At 43.2% G+C, this 22,045-nt stretch overlaps 1 protein-coding gene across 7 annotated transcripts in view; it reads right to left on the bottom strand.

Annotated features, from left to right (window-relative positions):
- LOC144687418 (non-muscle caldesmon-like) overlaps positions 1-22,045 on the bottom strand; it is a 202,571-nt gene that overhangs the window by 65,699 nt on the left and 114,827 nt on the right. The window lies entirely within an intron of this gene.

Genomic DNA, 22,045 nt, shown 5'->3' with positions numbered 1-22,045 from the left:
GCACTGTACTTGGGTTTGCTATTATTAAGGAACCTGTAAATAGCAGAATGATTCCAATAATCAGAAGTTCGTAACACAAAACAGTAAAACAGGCAACATATCCCAAAATAATCATTTTGATTGACCAATAAGGACGACACCAAGGCACCAGTGCCACCCAACAAGAGTCAGCACAAGTGTCCCTTTAAGGGCACCACAAGTAGAACATATATATGGTCTAACCAATCTCTTCCTCCAGGAACCTTGCCCTAAGAGCGCACTGACGACATTGAACTCCCACTGGATTGGTCCATGATTATTCTTGACAAAGTACTGCAGGGGTTTGCCATTGCCTTCTGCAGTATGGCTGACCAGGAAACTCCTGCTCTTACTGCCTGTCATCAGGCATATTGGAAGGATTTACAAGCTGATAATCAACTTGTTCGGGCATTTAGGGATGGGCAATAAATGCTGGCCTAGCCAGCAATACCCACATCCCATGTCGATTAAAAAAAACATTATGAACACAACTTCCATGGTCATCAAGTCCTGAAGTGGGACTCGAACCCAGCGATTCCAGCTAAGAGTTAATCAATACCACTTCCCTGGTGATTGTAATTTTCCCCGAGTTCCTCCCTCCCTTCCAATTCCTGATTTACAGCTATTTATAACGACCAGATCATCTGCATTACCGATTTTAATGGCTGAGGGATAAATATAAGCCACGGACACCTCCCCTGCTCTTCAACAAATAGTGACGTAGGATATTTTATGTCTACCTGAGAAGTGGCCTCAGCTTAACATCTCATCCAAAGGGCAGCACCTCTGACAGTGTAGCAGCCCTGTAGTTTTTTGTTTCTTGGTCCACTTCAGAGGTTTGAGCACATAATCTATCCTGACAGTACTGTCAGAAGTCTTTTGGATAAAATGTTAATACCAGCCCAGGGTACATGTTCAAGTCCTTGGATTGGGACTAAGCTTTCTATCGATTCACCATAAAATCTGGACTTTTGCATTCCCTGCCTCTTGCCATAAAACCATTTGCCTTTTTTATGGGCTTATCCACTCGAGGTGGTGTTTTTAATGTTCAATGAGCCTGAAGCCCACAAATTCCTTTCCGCTACTACATAATCCAGCTTTTTTCCTATTCAAAGTATAAATATTACAGTACTTTTATTTTTTAAAACCAAAATGTACCACCTCACATTTACTGACTTTGAATTCCATCTGCCACATTTTTACCTATTCCACTATCTTACCAATATCCTCTTGTAGTTTCCTTTGGTCCTCAGAATTATTCATTCTTTTTTTTAATTTTCATATTGTCTGAAAATTTGGACTCCAGTCCTTAACTCCTTAAATCCTTAACACTTCTGTTCTCTGTTCCTGTCGTCCAGCTAGTTTTTAATACAGTCTGTACCAACGTACCTCTTAATCTTCTTTAATAGTTCACTTTGTTCTACCTTGCTAAAGGCTTGTTGAAAGATCATGTATACTGTATCCACTGCTCTCATCCTTGGAATGTTGCTGCAGTGCATCATGGGAAGGATTTCCAGCCCCACCCACCACCGGGCGGGGTCCTTCCTAAAGTCAATGGACTTCTGGCTGGGCCGCCGAATCACCCGCGACCAGTCCCACCAGAGCGAGCCTGGAAAATCCCGGCCAATGTTTATGATACACGCTGCTGTCACTGTGCGCCAATGGTGGAGGGATTGAATGTTTAAGGCAGTGGGTGAGACATCGGTCAAGCAGGCTGCTTTGTCCTGGACGGTGTCACGATTCTTGAGTGTTGTTGGAACTGCACTCACCCAAACAAGTGGAGAGTATTGCATCACACTCCTGACTTGTAAGGATGTAACACCAATACTTAGCTGACTAGATGCACGTGTAAACCACACTGGTATACATTAACAGGTTATTTAGTAATAGCTAACAAGTTAACCCATATTGCTTTTCCCATTTGCCTTTTAGCAACCCTAAGGAAAAATCCTGTCAACGTTCTAGGTTTGCCCTGGAATTTCCCAGGAGTGAGCAACCCAGGAGAAAAAAATCATATTGTATTTATTTTTCATTGAACAAATTAATTTATTACTTATAAAATTATTGAAGATGGAGAAAAAAAGACTGCCTCTCACAAATAGGCAAAATTAATCCAATCAATTAACAAACAGTTGAATTTTTCTGAGGAAGCTGAAGTCCTGCCACGAGGGGCAAAAGCGGGAGCCCACACCACTCCAACACCAGTGGCCAATCTGCAGGATGATGCAATTAAGGATGGCAGCCTGCCCCCAATCGAAGGGCCAGCAGCTAAGCAGCCTCAACAGCACCAGAGCTAACTGTGGCCAGTGCTGAGGCTACCGCACAAGGGAAAGGTCACCTCAATGCTAAGGTACCCATGAAGAGCATATAAGTGTCTTTGGGGTATGGCGGTGGCATCATGGGCACAGGCAGCCATTGGTGGGGGAGGGGGGCATCCCTGAGTCAAGGAATACGAATCTGCTGGAAGGCTGCCAGGGCTTAACTGGCAAACTCTCCATGTGGCAGCAGACCCCAGTAGGAGTGGGAAGTGGCCCTTAATTAGGCCCTTAAGTGGTTAAACTCGCAGGCGGCTGTGCCACTATGGTTCCCACCACTGACAACATGCCAGGGTGGCGAGAAGACAATAGGTTCCCTTCCCGACACCTTCTCCAGCCTATTGCCAGCCCTCCCATTTTCCAGTCTGTCTGCAATGGATGGGAAAATTCAGCCCAATGAGAGTGTTTACTTTCCAATGGTGGGAGCATGGGAAAGAGGCTGTCTGTGGCAGGACACCATGTGGTGAATACACCCAGGAATACACCCAATCAGAGAAGGCAACTCTATTTTCCCACTAATTCCATCTTAATCTTGAATAACACCATTAAATCATTTTCTGTTTATGTTTCTTCAAGAAAGATAAATGCCTAAATTGACAACTACAAGCCAGCAAGGAGCACCATAACCCACTATCAACACATGCTGGGTAATCACTGGTGCATTATCTGCAGCTTTTCCAGTGTGTGGCACTGGTGAGCAGGGTTCCCCACTTTAGCCATTTAATCAAAAGTCAAAGGCTGAGGGGTGACTTGTTAGAGATCTTTAAAGTTACAAAAAGGTTTGATAGGGGAGACAGAGAAAATGTGGAGAAAATATTTCCACTTATGGCGAGACACTGGAACTAGGGGACATACATAAAAAAATAGTCACTTATAAATCCAATAGAGAATTCAGAAGAAACTTCTTTACCCAGAGAGTGGTTAGAATGTAGAACTCGCTAGCAAAAGGAGTAATTAAGGTGAATAGCACGGATGCCTTTCAGGGGAAGCGAGAGAAATAGGAATGGAGGGTTATACTGATTGGATTCGATGATGAAGAGTGGAAGGACGTTCATGTGGAGAATGAACACCTACATGACCAGTTGGGCCAACTGGCCTGTTTCTGGGCTGCATGTTTAATGCAATTATGATTATCTGACAACTTTTCCAGCTTAACAAATGTTGCCTTGACCAAAATGTGGAAAACATAATTTGTTTTTCATTTAGAACCAGGCAAGATTGCCAGCAAAGGAAAAATAAAGGCTCATTGTCCCCCTCCTGAAACCAGGGGCAGTTGCTATAGAGAATATGATCTTGACGTAACTATAAAACCGACCAGACCACATGAAAATTAGACCACCTATGGAATAAAAACACAGTTGGAACACTGCTAAACTGCTAATGATGTTTTAAAAATTGCATACAGTAGTTCTACTGTACTATGATGAAATGTCTGACCTTGTAGGAGTGACAAGCCAAATCAACTTCAGTCAGGGACTGGTTATGGATTTAAATTGGGTGGGTCAGACAAGGGTTGACATGCTGTCTTTTCAGTAGTTTTATGCAAAACCTCAGCTATAAAGCTACCCAGAACAACTCTATTGCTGATAGCTTAATTCAAAGGCCTACATACCTAGAATACTACAGCAGCCTCTGAGTGAATGCGCTCTTAAGGGATTTGAACAAAATAAGTGTGTTTGTTCAGAATGAGCACTGTTATCAAATTGATAAACCCCAAGCATTCCTTCCTAAATATGTGAATCTTAGTCAGTTAGCCCACTTTGGAAGAGATTTACTTCCAAAAGCAAATAGCATGCTGCCACGCAAACCAAATGGGATAAAGACCAGAATCCAGAATGATGCCAATTCACAATTTTACCAAAGGTCCAATTGTCACTTTGGCTGAGCTGCTGCCACAGGCACGTGCTTTTTCTATAATGGTAACTTTTAAAAATAACTTTGAGTGATCAGCAATGAGGCTTGTGTTCAGAATGGGGGCGGGTGGTAGTGGTTACGGTCTTTAGTCTCCAGTCAAAGTTTTCTGCTGGTTAATCCCTGCAGATAATAAAGCTATTCCTGACATCTAAGTAGTCTTTAGTAAAGGGAGAAAGGGCTTGCATTTATATAATGCCATTATAATTTTATATGTCCAGTTTTGACAAATAGCTCCATTGTATTCCAACTATTTGTACTGCCATTGCTGCCCAATTAGTATTTTATTTAATCATCCTCTCTAATTGTAACTTCCTAATTTTCATTTAAATCTTCAACGCTCTGTTAGTATAATCAGCCATGTCAATGCTTTTCGCCCCATTCTTAAAGTGGACATCTAAACCGAGACATTCTCTTCCTTCTGTTCAGGATTATGGTGGTCACAAAATTCTCTATTCCATATGGTTACCAGGTCAGAGAGCCAGCTTTCCAAAGGCACAACTCACTCTTTGCAGCTACACAAAGAAGCCATCTGGACTCTTCCAGAAGCAAGATATTTAAACGGAATTAAACTGACATCTTCAGCTGCAGAGAGATGGTGAAGTGCATAGTGTCCCTGCACCTGAGCCAGAAGCTTTGGGTTCCAGACCCACTCTGTGACTTGATGGTCACAGAAGGTGTGTTCACAATATGGCCAAAACAGGTTGATTAACAATCTGTAAATCCTTTCAATACATCTAATGTAGGTGGTATGAGTGGGAGAGTCTCCTGGTCTTGCATGCTTGATGCAGAGTGACAGTCCTCAAGCCTTAGGCTCTGGCGACAGGTTGGCAACCTATCCCAGGAAAAATTAGTCATGGAAACAAATATAAACATGTTTTGTCTGCCTCATGTGTCATTAGACATGGAAAAGCCTCTTAAGTCTTGAGCTGCATGTAAGCTACAAAATATTTAGCATATGAAGGGTGCAATAGATCTTGGACAGTGGTGCAAAATGGTTGACAACCCATTTCACAATTTAATTGATTTACTCTTCCATGGACTGATGCGGTGTTACCCATTTTGTGCTACGGCCCAAGGGAAAATTTCCCCCAGTGAATTAACCCATTCCAGCTCTACCATATGTTAACTTACAGGGGGTAGCCTTAACTTTTATTGATGGGCAAAAAGCAGTTAATAGTGAATGAGTTGCTCCTTTAGCATCTTGCTGCGTTTTCTCTTCTCCATGAATAATAACATGCTGTTATTAGACATGGTTTCCGAGCGTAAGTTGAGGGAGAATACTTTTTCTCAAGTAAAGCTGTATTCTTCCTGGTCGTGGTTTTGTGTTTCCTTTGATTTCTTAGCTAAGCAGGTTAGAACACTTCCAGGTCAATGTGATTATTGCGAACAAATTCTCATTTTGTTTGTGTGCAATGCTCTTGTGGCTTTCTATTGACTGCACTCATTTCTGGAGGTAACAAGGGCATAGGTACACTCAACAAATTGCTTTGTTTGCACATGACTTCTGTGAAATGTCTTGGGATATGTTATTATACTAAAGTCACAATATAAATGCAAGTTAAGAACATAAGAAGTAGAAACAAGAGAAGACCATTTGAACATGTTTCACCATTCAATAAGAACATGGCTGATCAAACTCAAATTCACCTTGCCATATCCCTGATTCCCAAAAATCTAACAACGTCTGAATTGAATATACCCAACAGCTGAGCATTCACAGCCCTCTTTGGTAGAAAATTACAAGATTCACAATCCTTTGAGTGAAGAAATTTCTCCTTTCAGACCTGAAAAGCTGTCCAACTATTATTCTGAGGCTGTGACTCCTAGTTCTAGACACTCCCACCAGGGGAACCATCCTCTGAGCATCTATCTCGTCAAGTCCTTTAAGAATCATACTTGTTTCAATGAGATCACCTCCTATTCTTCTAAACTTCAAGGAATATAAGCCTAGTCTGGTCAATCTCTCCTCATAGGACAATCCCCTCAACTGAGGAATCAGTCTAAAGAACCTTTGTTGCACTCGCTCTAAGTCAAGTATATCCTTTCTTTGGTAAGGAGGGTAAAACTATACACAATAGTCCAGGTGTGACTTCACCAAGGTTACAACTACATGGTTATACAATTGCAGTCGACTTCTTTACTCTTATACTGCAATCCTTTAGTAATAAAGGCTACGGCACCATTACTTACCTAATTGCTTACTATACCTGCGTGCTATTTCTCTGTGTTTTGTGTACAACACCACTCAGGCCTCCCTGAATAACAGCATTTCATAGTCTCTCATCATTTTCAAAAAACATTCTGCTTTTCTATCTTTTCCTGCCAAAGTAGATGAACTCTCTGGCTTATATTCCATCTGCCATGGTCCTACACACTTACTTAACCTGTCTGCATTCCTTTGCAGCTTTTATGTCCTTCTCGCAGCTTACTTTCCCACCTAACTTTGTATCTCCAGCAAACTTAGATACAATACACTCATCAAAATCATTGATATAGCTTATAAATGGCTGAGGCCCAAGCACTGATTCGTGTGTTAACCGAATAGATACAGCCTGCCTGCCCGAAAATGAGCCGTTTATTACTCTCGGTGATTTATGCCCATAAAGCTATCTTCAATCCATGCTAATATATTACCCCAATCCCATGAGTCCTATTTTTGCATAATCACCACTTGTGTGGTAACTTATTGAATGTGATTTGAAAATCCAAACAGACCACATCCACCAGTTATCCTTTATTTAAACTGCTAGTTATAACTTCAAAAACTCCAACAGATTTGTCCTTTTCAAAAATGTGTGTTGGCTCTGCCAATCATAATGATTTTCTAAGTACCCTGACACCTCATCCCTGATAACAAATTCCAGCATTTTCCCTACTACTGATGTCAGGAGAATCGGCCTATTTTTCTGTCTCTCTCCTTTCTTAAATAGTGAGGCTATGTTTGCTACCTTCCAAATCCACAGGGAAAATTTTTAAATCTGGGAAAGTCTTAACGATCAAAAGCAATGCGTCCACTATCTCTGTAGCTACCTCTTTTAAAACCCTGGGATGTAGATTTGTCAGATTTTAGTACTGTTAATTTCTCTGATACTATGTCTTTGTTGATTTTTTTTCCCCAATTCCTCATTCTTGCTAGACCCCTTGGTTCACTACAATTTCTGGAGTGTTTCTTGTGTCTCCTACCATGAAGATGAAGTATTTGTTCAATGTCTCTGCCATTTCCGTATTCCTCATTATAACTTCTTCTGTGTCCGCCTCTGTTGTATCCATGTTTATTTTTGCAAGATCTTCCTTTTTACATAGCATATAGAAGCTTTTGCAATTTTTTTTTGTCTCTTGCTAATATACCCTCATTTCATTTCTCCTCTCTTTATCAGTTAGTTGGTCATCCTTTACTGAATTCTTAAATTCTGCCAATCTTGAAGCTTATTATTCTTTTTGCAACATTTTAAGCCTCTTCCTTTAAACTAGTACTGTGTTTAACTTCCCGTTAGCAATGGTTGCATCACTCTTCCCGTGGGTTTTTATTCCTTGAGGGAATGTATGTTCATTATTGATTAGGAATTAGTTCTTTGAATGCTTACCCTTGCATCATCATATCTTTTAATCATTTCCCAATCTCCCTTAGCCAACTTGCTCCTCCTACCTAAGTGGTTTGTTTGATTCAGATTTAAGGCAACAGTATTACACTAAGCTAAATCGCTCTCTAACTCAGTATAAAATTGCATTCTATTATGATCAATCTTCCCCAGATGTTCTTTTACTGTAATCCTTTTTCATGAGTATTGCTGAAAAAAGAGACATGTCTAAGCTCTTCATCTTGCACTCATCAGGAGACTTGCAGGAATACGAATATAGGGGGGAAAACAACAATTTTTACTGTATGTGAAGGGAGTGCTGATTGGATGGCAAGTGGCATTGCCTTGGAGAATGCATCACCAACGGTAATTGACAGTTAACTGCCAAGCATTGGTTGAAATTTAAAACAGGCAGCTTGAACCTGATTGGTCAAGGCATTGCCCGGAGGAATGAGTCAGCAAATGCAATCACTTATTTTGTTTAGCAAAAACAGGCATAATATATGTACACGTTCTTTCTGTTTGCAAAGAACAGGGCCCAATTGCGCAATACTATAGGCGGAATCCTCCCAGATTTGCAATAAGTGTGGTAGCGGGCGGGTAAAACGACATTTTACCCACCGGCGACGGTGGCGGGTTTTCATGCTGTATCGTCCCAAACCCGCTGCATTACTTATACATTCCTGGAAAACATGCTGTTTCCATGGCGGGCGGGCTCCGATTCGCCTACCACATCGTCATCTCGCTGCTTCATCACGCTAGGCACCACATTTAAAGTACAGACGCACTCAGCGCTTCCAGCCCAGGACTGCAGCAAAGAAGACATAGCCCCAAAAGGCAAGAAGACTTCAGCTCTCAAGCGCCATTTGGACACCCTGGAGGCCCGCTGTGATGTCCTCTACGCCCGCTCTGGCCGCAGGAGGGGCAGCTGCATTACCACTCCGGCTTGGTAGGCAATGGCAGTGGTGATCAATGCCAATGTTGCACAGAAGAGGTTGGCCATCCACTGCAGGTAGAGGATAAATGATCTCATCCGTGCAGCCAGGATAAGGCAACCATCTTATCAATCCAAACTTTCTCATTCAAATCCATCACACATTCACTGGCATCTCACTCACTGCCAGTTCAAGGGACATCACCACCCATTCTCACACATGTCCATCTGAACTCATTTCTTCTGCAGGCTCCCTCCTCAGGCATCACCATCTTGAGGCCACTTGCACAGACCAACATGTGCCTCCACACACCAACATGTGCCTCCACACACACCCTGGGTTATCCTCCTTCCCCAGTACAGCCCTCGTACTGAAGCCTCTTCCCTTGCCTCAGTCAACTTCTCCACCTTCGCCAAGCAAGACTTAGCCCTGCAGCCATTGAAAAGCCACCCACATATGGTTGATCGGATAGGTAGAGACCTACCGTGAGCCCCCCCTAAAAGTGATGGGGTGCTGTCTCTGAAGACTGGCACTGATGACTGCGATTGCTGACCTCGAAGTCCCCAGCGAAGTGCAGCCCCCAAGGTGCACGTTGCCTATGTGCTATTGTGAAAAACGTCAGCGTCTTTTCCCGCAGACGTGGGCAGATGATCTAGAGGGGAAGGGGGATAACAATTCCAGCGGGGGGCTAGCCTAATAATGATATTCTGCTGCATTACAATGAGGTTCCCGATGTCGGACAAGGAGGCCCACCATCAGCGGGCTGAGCGGATGATCGCGAACTGGTCTCATGCTGTTGTGAAACAGTTCGCGCCATATTGTCGGCTCATGCCACTGAACACGCCCAACACCAGAGGGCACGGAAAATCCAGGCCCATATCTAAAACAGTCTGTTCCTCAACATACTGATCTCGGAAACTAGCATGAACTCTACCTCCACACTATTATTACAAATTTGCTCTGCCAAGTCTATATGAAGATTAAGATCGCCATAATTACTGCATTATTCTTCATACATTTTTTAAAAATTAATTCACGGGATGTGGGCTTCGCTGGCTTGGCCAGCATTTATTGCCCATCCATAGTTGCCCTTGGGAAGGTGGTGGTGAGCTGCCTTCTTGAATCGCTGCAGTCCATGTGATGTAGGTACACTCACAGTACTGTTAGGAAGGGAGTTCCACGATTTTGGTCCAATGACAGTGAAGGAATGGCGAAATATTTCCAAGTTAGGATGGTGAGTGACTTGGAGGGAAACTTCCAGGTGGTGGTTTTCCCTATCTATCTGCTGTCCTTGTTCTTCTAGATGGTAGTGGTCATGGGTTTGGAAGGTGCTGTCTAAGGAGCTTGGTGAATCCCTGCAGTGCATCTCGTAGATGGTACACACTGCTGCTACTGTGCGTCAGTGGTGGAGGGAGTGAATGTTTGCGGATAGGGTGGCAATCTATCGGGTTGCTTTGTCCTAGATGGTGTCAAGCTTTTTGGGTGTTGTGGGAGCTAGACTCATCCAGGCAAGTGGGCAATATTCCATCACACTCCTGACTTGTGCCTTGTAGATGGTGGACAGGCTTTGGGGAATCAGGTGGTGAGTTACTCGTCACAGGTTTCCTAGCCTCTGACCTGCTCTTGTACCACAGTATTTATATGGTTAGTCCAGTTCAGCTTCTAGTAAATGGTAACCCCCAGGACCTTGATAGTGGGAGATTCAGTGATGGTGATGCCATTGAATGTCAGGGGGCAATGGTTAGATTCTCTCCTGTTGGAGATGGTCATTGCCTGGCATTGGTGTGGTGCGAATATTACTTGCCATTTCTCAGCCCAAGCATGGATATTGTCCAAGTATTGCTGCATTTGGACATGGACTGCTTCAGTATCTGAGGAGTTGCAAATGGTGCTGAACATTGTGCAATCATCTGTGAACATCCCCACGTCTGACTTTATGATGCAAGGAAGGTCATTGATGAAGCAGCTGAAGATGGTTGGGCTGAGGACACTACCCTGAGGAACTCCTGCAGTCATGTCCTGGAGATGAGATGACTGACCTCCAACAACCACAACCATCTTCCTTTGTGCTAGGTATCACTCCAACCAGTGGAGAGTTTTCTCCCTGACTCCCATTGACTCCAGTTTTGCTAGGGCTCCTTGATGCCACACTCGGTCAAATGCGGCCTTGATGTCAAGGGCAGTCATTCTCACTCCACCTCTGTAGTTCTGCTCTTTTGTCCATGTTTGAACCAAGATTGTAATGAGGTCAGGAGCTGAGTGGCCCTGGCAGAACCCAAACTGGGCATCAGTGAGCAGGTTATTGCTAAGCAAGTGCCGCTGATAGCACTGTTGATGACCCCTTCCATTACTTTACTGCTGATGGAGTAGACTGATGGGGCGGTAATTGGCTGGGTTGGATTTGTCCTTTTTGTGTACAGGACATACCTGGGCAATTTTCCACAGAGCTGGTAGATGCCAGTGTTGTAGCTGTACTGGAACAGCTTGGCTAGGGGTGTGGCAACTTCTGGAGCACGTTTTCAGTACTATTGCTGGAATCTTTTCAGGGTCCATAGCCTTTGCACTATCCAGTGCCTTCAGTCATTTCTTGATATCAAGTGGAGTGAATCGAATTGACTGAAGACTGGCATCTGTAATGCTGGGGATCTCCGGAGGAGACCGAGATGGATTATCCACTCGGCACTTCTGGCTGAAGAGTGAAGCAAATGCTTCAGCCTTATCTTTTTGTACTGCTGTGCTGGGCTCCTCCATCATTGAGGATGGGGATATTTGTGGAGCTTCCTCCTCCAGTGAGTTGTTTAATTGTCCACAAGCATTCACGATTGGATGTGGCAGGACTGCAGAACTGAGATTTGATCCATTGGTAGTGGGATCGCTTAACTCCGTCTTTCACTTGCTACTCATGCTGTTTGGCACACAAGTAGTCCTGTGTTATAGCTTCACCAGGTATGCCTGATGCTACTCCTGGCATGCCCTCCTCCATTCTTCATTGAGCCAGGGTTGATCCCCTGGCTTGATAGTAATGGTAGAGTGGGGGATATGCCGGGCCATGAGGTTACAGATCATGTTTGAATACAATTCTGCTGCTGCTGATGGCCCACAGTGTCTCATGGATGCCCAGTCTTGAGTCTTTAGATCTTTTCAAAATTTAGCACGGTGGTAGTGCCACACATCACGATGGAGGGTATCCTCAATGTGAAGGCGGGACTTCATCTCCACAACGTGTAGGTCACTCCTACTGATACAGTCATGGACAGATGCATCTGCGGCAGATGAGGTCAAGTATGTTTGTCTAGCAGCTATGTCCTTTAGGACTGGGCCAGCTCGGTCAGTAGTGATGCTACCGAGCCACTCCTGGTGATGGACAATGAAGTCCCCACCCAGAGTACATTCTGCGCCCTTGCCACCCTCAGTGCTTCCTCCAAGTGGTATTCAACATGGAGGAGCACTGATTCATCAGCTGGGGGAGGGCAGGTAATCAGCAGGAGGTTTCCTTGCCCACATTTGACCTGATGCCATGAGACTTCATGGAGTCTGGAGTTGACGTTGAGGACTCCCAGGGCAACTCCCTCCCAGGCGTTAGTAAGGAAGACTTTGCAGGGTCAACAGGCATTTAAGAGTCAACCACATTTCTGTGGGTCTGGAGTCACATACAGGCCCGATAGGTAAGGACAGCCTAAAGGGCATTAGTGAACCAATTGGGTTACAACAATCAACATTACACTTTTAATTCCAGATTTTTATTGAATTCAAATTTCACCATCCACCATGGTGGGATTCGAACCCGAGTCCCCAGAGCATTACCCTGAGTCTCTGGCTTACTAGTCCAGGGACAATACCGATACGCCATTGCCTCCCAATGCACTTCTAATTTTCTGATTGATACTCTGCCCAACACTACAACTACAGTTAGGAGCCATAAACTACTCCCACCAGTGTTTTCTGTCCCCGTTGCTCCACTCAAACTCATTCTACATCCTGATTTTCCAAACTAAGATCCTTTCTTTCTACTGTCTCTATCCCATCCTTTTTCACTAGAGTTCACCCCCTCCTTTCAGGGTTAATCTCTCCTGTTACATTCTAAAAGTCAAGTATCCTGGTATATTCAGTTTCTAAACTCAGTCACTTTGCAGCTATTTATTTCTATCTGTGATATTAATTTGTCTGTTTTGTTGTGAATGCTTCATGCATTCAGATATAGAGCCTATAGCTTTTTTCAATTTTTCCCTGATGTTCTATTACCTTTCTCTGTACCTTCCTGGCCCACTCTGTTTGCTTTTATCCAAACCACCTTTCTATAAACCTGAACATTTCTCTTACTGCTTTTGCGTTCACCCTCGAATGCTCCCACACCCTCTACGTTAGTTTAAGGCCCTATCGCCATCCTACTTTGTCAATTCGCCAGGGCACTGGTCCCAGCCACCTTAAGAATTTGTGTGTAGCTCAGATATCAATCCAGAGAGTTTTACCTGCAAGGTTCTACATTTTAATTTCAACCCTGTTCCTCAGATTCCCGGGGCAGAACCTCATTCCTGGTTCTACCTATATCATTGGCTCCTACATCAACAGCAAAAACTGTGTCCTCCCTATCCCAGTCCAAGTTCTTGTTGTGATTGCAGCCAATACAATTTACACATGCATACCATTAAATGTATTGCGGCTCAGATTGGGAGTGCTTTCACCTCTGACTAAAATGGATTTCAAGCCCTACTGCATGCCTTAATCTACTAATACAGTACTGAGTGAATGCTGCATTATTGGAGATGCCACTTTTTGAATTAGGCTGTCAACAGTGTGCCATTCCCGATGTTGTAATCGGAATTGGGCGCCACTTTCTCTGTTTGCCCTTTCCCACACAGTTACAATTAAAATTCTAAGTGCCAATGGCGTGAGATTCAGCAATGGGGGAAACTTTTTATTGGTGAAACCTGCCAACAGCTGACAATGCAGCAGGTATGGGCGGGTTATAAAAGAGCCTCCTGGTCAAACAGGGAGGCTCTGCATCACAGCCGCAACTTGTCTGCCCTACTCCATTGCCATTAACATAAGACTTGAGAACAACAAAGGCGGCACCAGGTGTTTTTCAAAATTAAATTTCACATTACATTGGTTTCAGTTTATTCATGTGTGCATTATTGGTACTTTGAGATTTAGAGAGCTAAATGTACTGGAATGCCTCATCGTTCACATGCATCTATGGTTACAGGGGAGTTAGGGACATTTCCTTTATTGTGGAAGAAACAATGTTGTGTTTTTTTGTTCACTCTTTATTGAATGTTCATGCAAGTGTCCAGTGTTGTACTCACTGCTCTATAGGACATGGCTGAACTTTGATGCTCTGTTGGCCCTCCCTTCTATGCATTGTAAAGGACATTGTCCGAGATTGGTCTCAAATGAGATAATTGAAATGTTGTAGGTGAACTCAAAGCCCTGTAAGGACTCTGCCAGCCAACACCCTGAGATAGATATACATGTGGAAAGTACCGACGCTGCATTTTAGGTCCCTCATTTTCTCACCTTGACTGATTTTCTCCACCACTACCACCTTCCCACCACAACCAAGATGCCAGGCCCTTCTCACTTTCTCTCCTTCCTGCTCTCAGCTGCACTGTCTGTCCTCCCCTGGATCCCTCATGACCCGACTCCACTCCACAACTCCCCTCAACACTGACTCACCCTTGCCGGTCCCGAGCTTACATGCAAGATTCCATTCTCTTGCTCTCCTCCCTTGACCTTACACACAACTGCCAAAGCCGACTGGTGCCCGGTCTCTTCAAACTTCCGGGAATCGGTGCCACAAGATTTTTTTTGTGTTGCTGACTTTATAATGAAGGTAGACTTTATTAAAACCTGTTTCACGTTAATGAGTATTCACAGCATGCAAACGTATAAGAAGTACAACCCCACGACACGCTGGCATAATGCCAGAGAAGCCACTGTCTTTATCTCTGCATCTTGGTCTGCTGTCGGGATATCAAAATTTCACATCCTACCTAATTAAGTCATCCTGCCAGGTTTCCCGCTTTTGTGGCTCCATAAGAAGAGTGAGCCATTCTCCAGATATCCTGGACAAGATTGCTCCCTCAACAAACATCATGAAACATGGATCAAATAATCATTCGCATAATTTACCCATTAATCCATGTTTTGCAATGTTTGCTGAGGGAGGATTCTTGTCCAGGATATCTGAAGAACTCCACATTCTTAAAAGAGTAACCATGGAATCTTATGCTACTGGCTAATCAGACAAAAAGAGCCTGGCTTCAATGTCTCATCCTTCATTTTGTGAACCACTGTGAGACATCCTAAGGAAGTGATAAAGTGCTTCTATTATTGTGGATGTTTTGTTAATATTGACAAAATGGTTGGTGTTATAGATACGATTTTACTTTTGGGCAGTAACGGATAGCGCTGCCTGTATGAAAATAACTTTTCAAGCTGCTCAATTGCCAAATGTGTTACATATGGAGAGACGTTGAGAGCTAAATGGGTTTGAATTTACTTGGATTCCAATGAACCTCAAGTTTCTTTGTCTGGAAATCATCGGCTTTACACCAGTTATGAAGAGTTTATGAAAAATTTGCTCCTGGACTGTGAGACACAGTAGGCGATGCCTGTACTCAGTTATCTTGGTATATGATTACTGCTCCAGGGCATGTCGGCTAGTGGAAGGAAATCAATGGACAAATGAATGCTTTTGTTCCCATCCTATGGCAAACCTAGTTTGTTATGATAGTCTGTACAATGGGGTCTGTCCATTCAGCTGTTTAGCAATGTGGCTGCTTTTGATGAGCTTTTAACTATTAATTCTCATGTGAACTACTTATTTATGAAGCCTAGAGTGCATCTAATTTTTCAATATCCTGTTTATTTTACATTCTAATCTGAAAAGAAAAGCTGTTTCTGAACAGGCACAAGATAACAGCTTCAAGAAGAAAGGGCTCTCCCCTTGTCTTCTGTTTGTAGACAAAAATGTAACGTTGAATTAGCAACAATATTGCACAGTAACCTGAAAATAAAGTGGGCACAAGTAAACTTTGCTTTGATTGCCCATCAAACAATGCTTTCAGCAGCTTCAGGGCATTAAGCCGGATGTTAGTTAAATTGAGCAAAACCCGAAGGAGCACATTTGGCTGTCCTCTGTATGAATTAATTTTAATTGTTCAATCTGTTCAAAAAGAATTATTCAATGTGTGGAACTTTTATGCACGTTGTTTAGTTACACCAAATTGCAGCAATCAAAACACTGAGCACCTTTATTAGATCTACACACAAACAAACTTTTCCCCTCATTCTGACATTCAATTCATGTTTCCATGTAATTGATGTTATGAGGTTAAATTTACTAAATCCTTTACTGAATGGGAGTCCATTCCTGAGTACCAGGACTTCACTGTCTTACCCTTATTCCTGACCTGTGATCACTTTGTGTGATGCTCCCACTGGTCAACTACACCACAGTCTCTACCTCAATATTTACTTGTGGTAAATCATCCCATGTTCTAATAACCCTCTGTGAAAGACAATTCATCTACATTTGTCCTTCATCTTCTAAGGATCACTCCAAGTCTATGTGCCTTTGTTACCAATTCCTTAACTAATCTTTCACTATTTACCATTTTAATACCATTTTAATATCTTTCGTAATTTTAGACCATTTCTATGAGATTCTCCCCTTAACATTCTCTGTTTCAGTGAACAAAGACTTTGTTTCTTTGAGTCTTTCTTTAGAACTATAATCTCACTTCAAAATATTGGAAAGCATTAAATCACGAGTGGAACCTTGGCATACTGTCTCTTGGTTGACTGATTTCTCATCTATGTTGCGCCAATGTTGTCAATATTGAGTCAACGTTGCGAGATTTCAGGCAGAATTTACTGCCCTCTCCCGATTGCGTTTGGAGGTGGGGGGCATTTAATCAGGTGAGAGGGTGGCGGATGGGGCCCGGCTGCCTTACCATCTCTTCCTCGATTAAGGCCAGGACATGAAGGCTCATCCAAGGCCTTACCACCAACTGAGGCCTTTAAGAGGGAAATTGATGTAATTAATGCCTACTTAAGGCCTCACCTCGCTGTGGTTGGTATTCAACCAGCAGCAGGTGGGTGAGTCACCAGGCAGAAAGCCCAGTTTTTGCTTGTGGGCTCCTGGGGTAGGGGTGGGTGTCCCTCGCTCAAAGGTACTTAGTGCCTGATCAAAGGACCCAGCATTGGCAGGAAGGGCCCCCCAAAAGTGACAACTTTGCCCTTGCTGCTGATGTCCCCTGCCCCGTGACCCCCATTCCACCTTCACTCACCTTTGACCTGGGCTCCCTCTGTAATCCTGGGCCTCTGGTGGATGCATTACCAGCAGCACCACTCCTGCTAGCGCTGCCTGCAATGCACAGCAGCAGCCTCTGACTGGCTGGCAGCTCCCAGGAGGCGGGGTTTCCATCCCTGGCGTCCTTGATGGTCACTTAAGTGCCTGATGGACACCTAATTCGGCGGGCCTTCCAGGAAGGAGGCAATGCAGGGTTCTCACTGGCTCTCCAGCCGGCGGATGAGACCCTCCATCACCTACATTAAATACAGCTTTAATTTCTGAAGTGTTGGATTTCCGAAGTTATTTCTTTTTACAAGGCCTGGGAATTTCATCAGATGTGCTCCCAATCCACCACCATAACTCGCTGGAAGTGTGGTAGAAACACTGTTTACATGGCCAGGTAAATGCAACAAAGAAACAATTTTAAACATATTAATTCAATGAATTGCTTATACATTTGAATTTACCTTATGAAGGGTTTATTGTAATTTCGCCATGATCTTTACCTATCATTTATGGGATCAAATACGGTATAGTAAAATATATTACAGATTCAGACCCTTTCCCTCCAATTCTGGACTCTTGCACATCCCAATTTCCTTTGTCCCTCTACTGGCAGCTATGCCTGCAGCTGCCTGGTTTCTTAGCTCTGGAATCCACCCCTAAACATCTCTGCCTCTCTCTCATCCTTTAAGATGCTCCTTAAAACCTACCAAGCATTTGGGTCACCTTCTTTCTAGCTCCTTATGTGATTTGATATCAATTCCTTCTCCAAGAATGTCCCCGTGAAGCATTTTGGAATGTTTTACTATGTAAAGGCGTTATATAAATGCAAATTGTTGTGTAGATTTTTGTTCTCCACAGGTGATGAATGTTACACTTAGTTTACATTTCAGATTTGCAGTGTCAGGTCAGCAAACGCAGGGCTGATACAGAAGAAATTGCATTCTTCTCACAGTTCTGACAGTTTTGGCTTCATCCTAACCTCAAAAAAGTAATTCACACATCAGCTTTTTTTGCAGCCTTTGAGAATGAGATCGTGAATTTAGTTCCACGTTGCAGGCAAATACTGTGGGCCCGTGTTCACTAGTTGCTGTGTTAGAAGTGTCTAAGCTCATTTCACATAGGGAGAATGGAAACTTTCATCCAGTGGTGTGGCTGGCTGCTAAAGCCTAGTTTTAATTTGTGCAAGTGACATGCTGAGACCCAGAGATACTACTTCACAAACTTCATTTCTACATTCAAACAAACTCTTGCCTAAATCACAGCCTGGACATTGGGCAGAAGCATGAATTCATATTGACAGGAGGCCACCACTGGAGATCTGCAGGAATGGTCCTTAGCAGTCAAGTAAATGGTTAGGTCGGGAAGGGGTGGGGCGGGGGTACGGTTCGGGGTGGGTTCACAGATGTTTGGAGGAAAGGGTGGAGTCTGGGGAAAGGGAGACCTGAGGTTTTCTAGTGGGGTCCAGAGAAGTACAGTTACACCTCCTGGTCTGAAAATAAACATATTTCCCTTTCTGTTCCTGGATCCTGTTTCTGACATGTTTGGCCTTATGAGATGTCAATGCTGCTTCTCTGCCCAAGATTTCAGGTTAAAATCACAGATCAGACCCTGATGATATGATCAGAGCCTAACCTGTGTATTTAAAGAGGACCCCACTGCCCTGGGATGGGTGTACCCACCACCTGGAATTTAAAATTGCAGTTGATTGGGAAGAGTGGGTAAGTCCTCCAGTACTTAGGGAGGAGGTCACCTGTCCAGTTTGCAGTCAAGGAGCTACCATTTCTTAATTATTGGGATAAAATTGGATGGAAAATGTACAGGCTGAAAGTACCCATTCCGAAATTGACACTCCCAGTGTGTGCCAGGAGCACAAAGGCAAAATTTCCACCCATGCCTGTAATAAATATTGTAATTAGTTCATGGCATAAGTGCCAACTTAATCTGGCTATGATTTAAAATTTCACAATTTGAACTAACCTTTGCTTCCCAATTATTCAACAAAAAGCTATTTGGTCATCACAACATCGCTCGCTGCTAAGAATCCTCCTCTAATGTAATTTTAAACGTTTCTATTCATTTCATGCCAATAATGACTGATAGTGTAACTCTCATTAATATTACCCTGAACATCAGGCAATGCTGAGGTAAACAATGACTTGTTTGTGTGTGTTTAATTTCTGAATGGTTTTCAACTCCAGTCCACCTAAAGCCAACAACAAGACTACTGTCTGGTAACACATGAGCAGGCATGTTGAGCACAGTTCTCTAGTGAGCAGTGCATCAATTGAATCTTCACCATGACAAGATCCTGACCTCAACTGCAGCTCAATTGTTTGTAACTCTGCTTTCTTACAACCCAGTGGTGCCTATCAAAGTGAGCAGCACACGTATTGAAAGCCCTAAGTGGATTAGCGGCAACAGTATACACAAGTAAGACTTTGTCATGTGCTGTCTTTGTTGTGAGGAAGAACAATTAAACTACATGAGCTGAAGCCTAGCGTACTAATTTGTCCATTTTGAAGAAAAGGAAGCAATGGGTGGGGGGGCGGGGGGAATGCTCAAAAGAACATTAGTTTCTTTATTCACTAAACACCAAGTTTTTGCTTCCTCTCTGTCTCACGCATGATTCACCGGTGTTTGTATAAAGCTCAATATTACAAGCCCAAAACTCTTTAAATGGGTACTTACTTGGAGAAAGCTGACCAGTGCTGTTTGCTATGTGCTCTGCTGGCCATCACTGAAAGAACAGATTCCTGCAGGCTCTGACTGGATTGTTTCTTTTGCTGTCGATTGAGCTGCTTTTAAGCACAGCTAAATTGTTTAACAGAGTGAAACATCACCTTTAAATGCCCTGACTTTTTCTTTCAAGATGGCACTATGCTACTTTCAACTCACATGCAGATATACCGTATGCATCTACAGCTCTCCTGAACCTGAATCATAATTTAGAGAAGAGGCTGTAATTACGGTCTGTGGTTGGATCTGGGTCACATGATCCTAGGTTTTTATGGTATTGCCTGTAATAGAAGCCCCCTAGTAATTTAGCTGAATTACTGCTGAGATTCCCCTTCTTTTCCAACCTTTAAAGTTAAACTACTTCATGTAAAAAAATATGTTAGGTACTGCAAGTATTTTTTGTTTCATCTGAGATTAATACTGTGGCCAAACATTTTCCCATTGGTTTATACAACAAAAACTTGCATTTATATGGTGCCATTCGTGCAGCAAAATGTCCTAAGGTGCTTCACAGAAGCGTAAGCAACAAAGATATGACACCAATCACAGGGGTATTATGACAGGTGACCAAAAGCTTGGTCATAGGTTTAAAGCAGCATCTTAAAGGAGGGAGAAAGATTTTCCACCTTACGCAAACACACCAACTAAACAAAGAGATTTGGTATCTTAATTAGTTGGGTGCTTTTATTCAAAGACCTGGAACTATATACAACAATACTTAGGAGGTTAGTTAACATGACTGGTCTCTAGAATTACTCCTATCATCCTGCCCGACCAATACATGAGTATATTACACCATATTTTGTCTGGTGATGCGCAGCAGTTTTAGATCCCCCTTAAAGTTGTACCACAGCCAAAGGTAGAGGGGTGGAGAGGTTTAGGAAGGGAATTCCAGAATGTAAGGCCTAGGCAGCTGAAAGCATGACAGCCAAGTATGGAATAATAGCAATTGGAGATGGCAAAGAGGTCAGAATTGGACACATTCAGCACAAAAGGGGACCATTTGGCCCAATATCCCAGTGCCAACTAAAGTGGTACTGTCTACTCTAATCCCATTTTCTTGCTCTTTTGCCGCATTTAGAACATATAAACATATTAAATATATATATTTGAAGATAATGTGGATAGATTTTCCTCTTTAGTGCTTGACTGTTGAGCATTTCTTTGGAAAAGTGTTAACAGGAAAATCAGATAGTCTCCATTTTGGGCCTGCTCTCATCCCTGCTCAATTTCCCTCTTTATTCTCTGTCCAGGTGAAACTTTACGCCCAAGTGGAAAATCTATCTCAAATATCTAGAAGCATGAGAAACAAAAACCAACAATATCAAGCAAAACACTCGAGGAAAAACTCCAGGATCCTGCCCTCCAAATGAGGAAACCATTCTCCAAGGGTCCGAGTGTTAGTGATGGAGAATTGTGGCAATAATACTGATAGTCCAACTGCTTATAGCTGGAAGTGCCAGTCCCAGCTGTCCATGAAAGATGCTACATATGCTATTCTAGGGGTCAGTTGGTGGGTCGGTTATCATTTGGGATTGGGTGTTTGGATAGTGGCAGGTCCAGCATGGCAGAGAGGCTGGATGAGGTTAGTTTGACATGGATTGGTTTCTATAAGTAAGTTGTTTTTCCTGTTTTATAATTGAAGTAATTTGGTTTGTGTATATTTAGGGATCTGATCCATTTGGTGCCTCAAGTAGTTAGCATGGACCTATGCTGGCTGAAAGCTAATCATGTGACACCATGGACCAATCAACGATTACGGAGCCTCCATACAATATAATATTACACTGAAAAAAAAAGAACTTGCATTTATATAGTGCCTTACACAATCTCAGGACCAACAAAATACCTTTGACCTGTACTCACTGTTTTAATATAGGAAACATGACAGCCAAGTTGCACATGGCATAGTTGCTGGTTGAGGGATAAATATTCGTCAAACATGGTGAGAGCGCTCCTTCTCTCCTTTGAAAAGTGCCATGGAATCTTTTACATCCATTTGAGAGCGCAGACAAAACATTGGGCTCATTGGTAAAACAGCACCTCCAACAATGCAGCACTCCTTCAGCACTGCAATTAAAGGGTTGGGTTTTCCCAGCCCTGTGCTGGTAGGCTTGGAGTTGCGGGGGAGGGTGGTGGTGCCTGGGAAAATTGTGGGGAGCCACGTGGGAATGACTCCCTGATATATTCCCACTGCTGGGGTAGGTTCCCAGATCCAGCTTGGCTGCCTGGTGCATGGGGGCA

The sequence above is a fragment of the Cetorhinus maximus genome, chromosome 12, assembly GCF_964194155.1.
Source record: "Cetorhinus maximus chromosome 12, sCetMax3.hap1.1, whole genome shotgun sequence".
Taxonomy (NCBI): Eukaryota; Metazoa; Chordata; class Chondrichthyes; order Lamniformes; family Cetorhinidae; genus Cetorhinus; species Cetorhinus maximus.
This window is presented reverse-complemented; position numbering and strand designations above follow the sequence as displayed.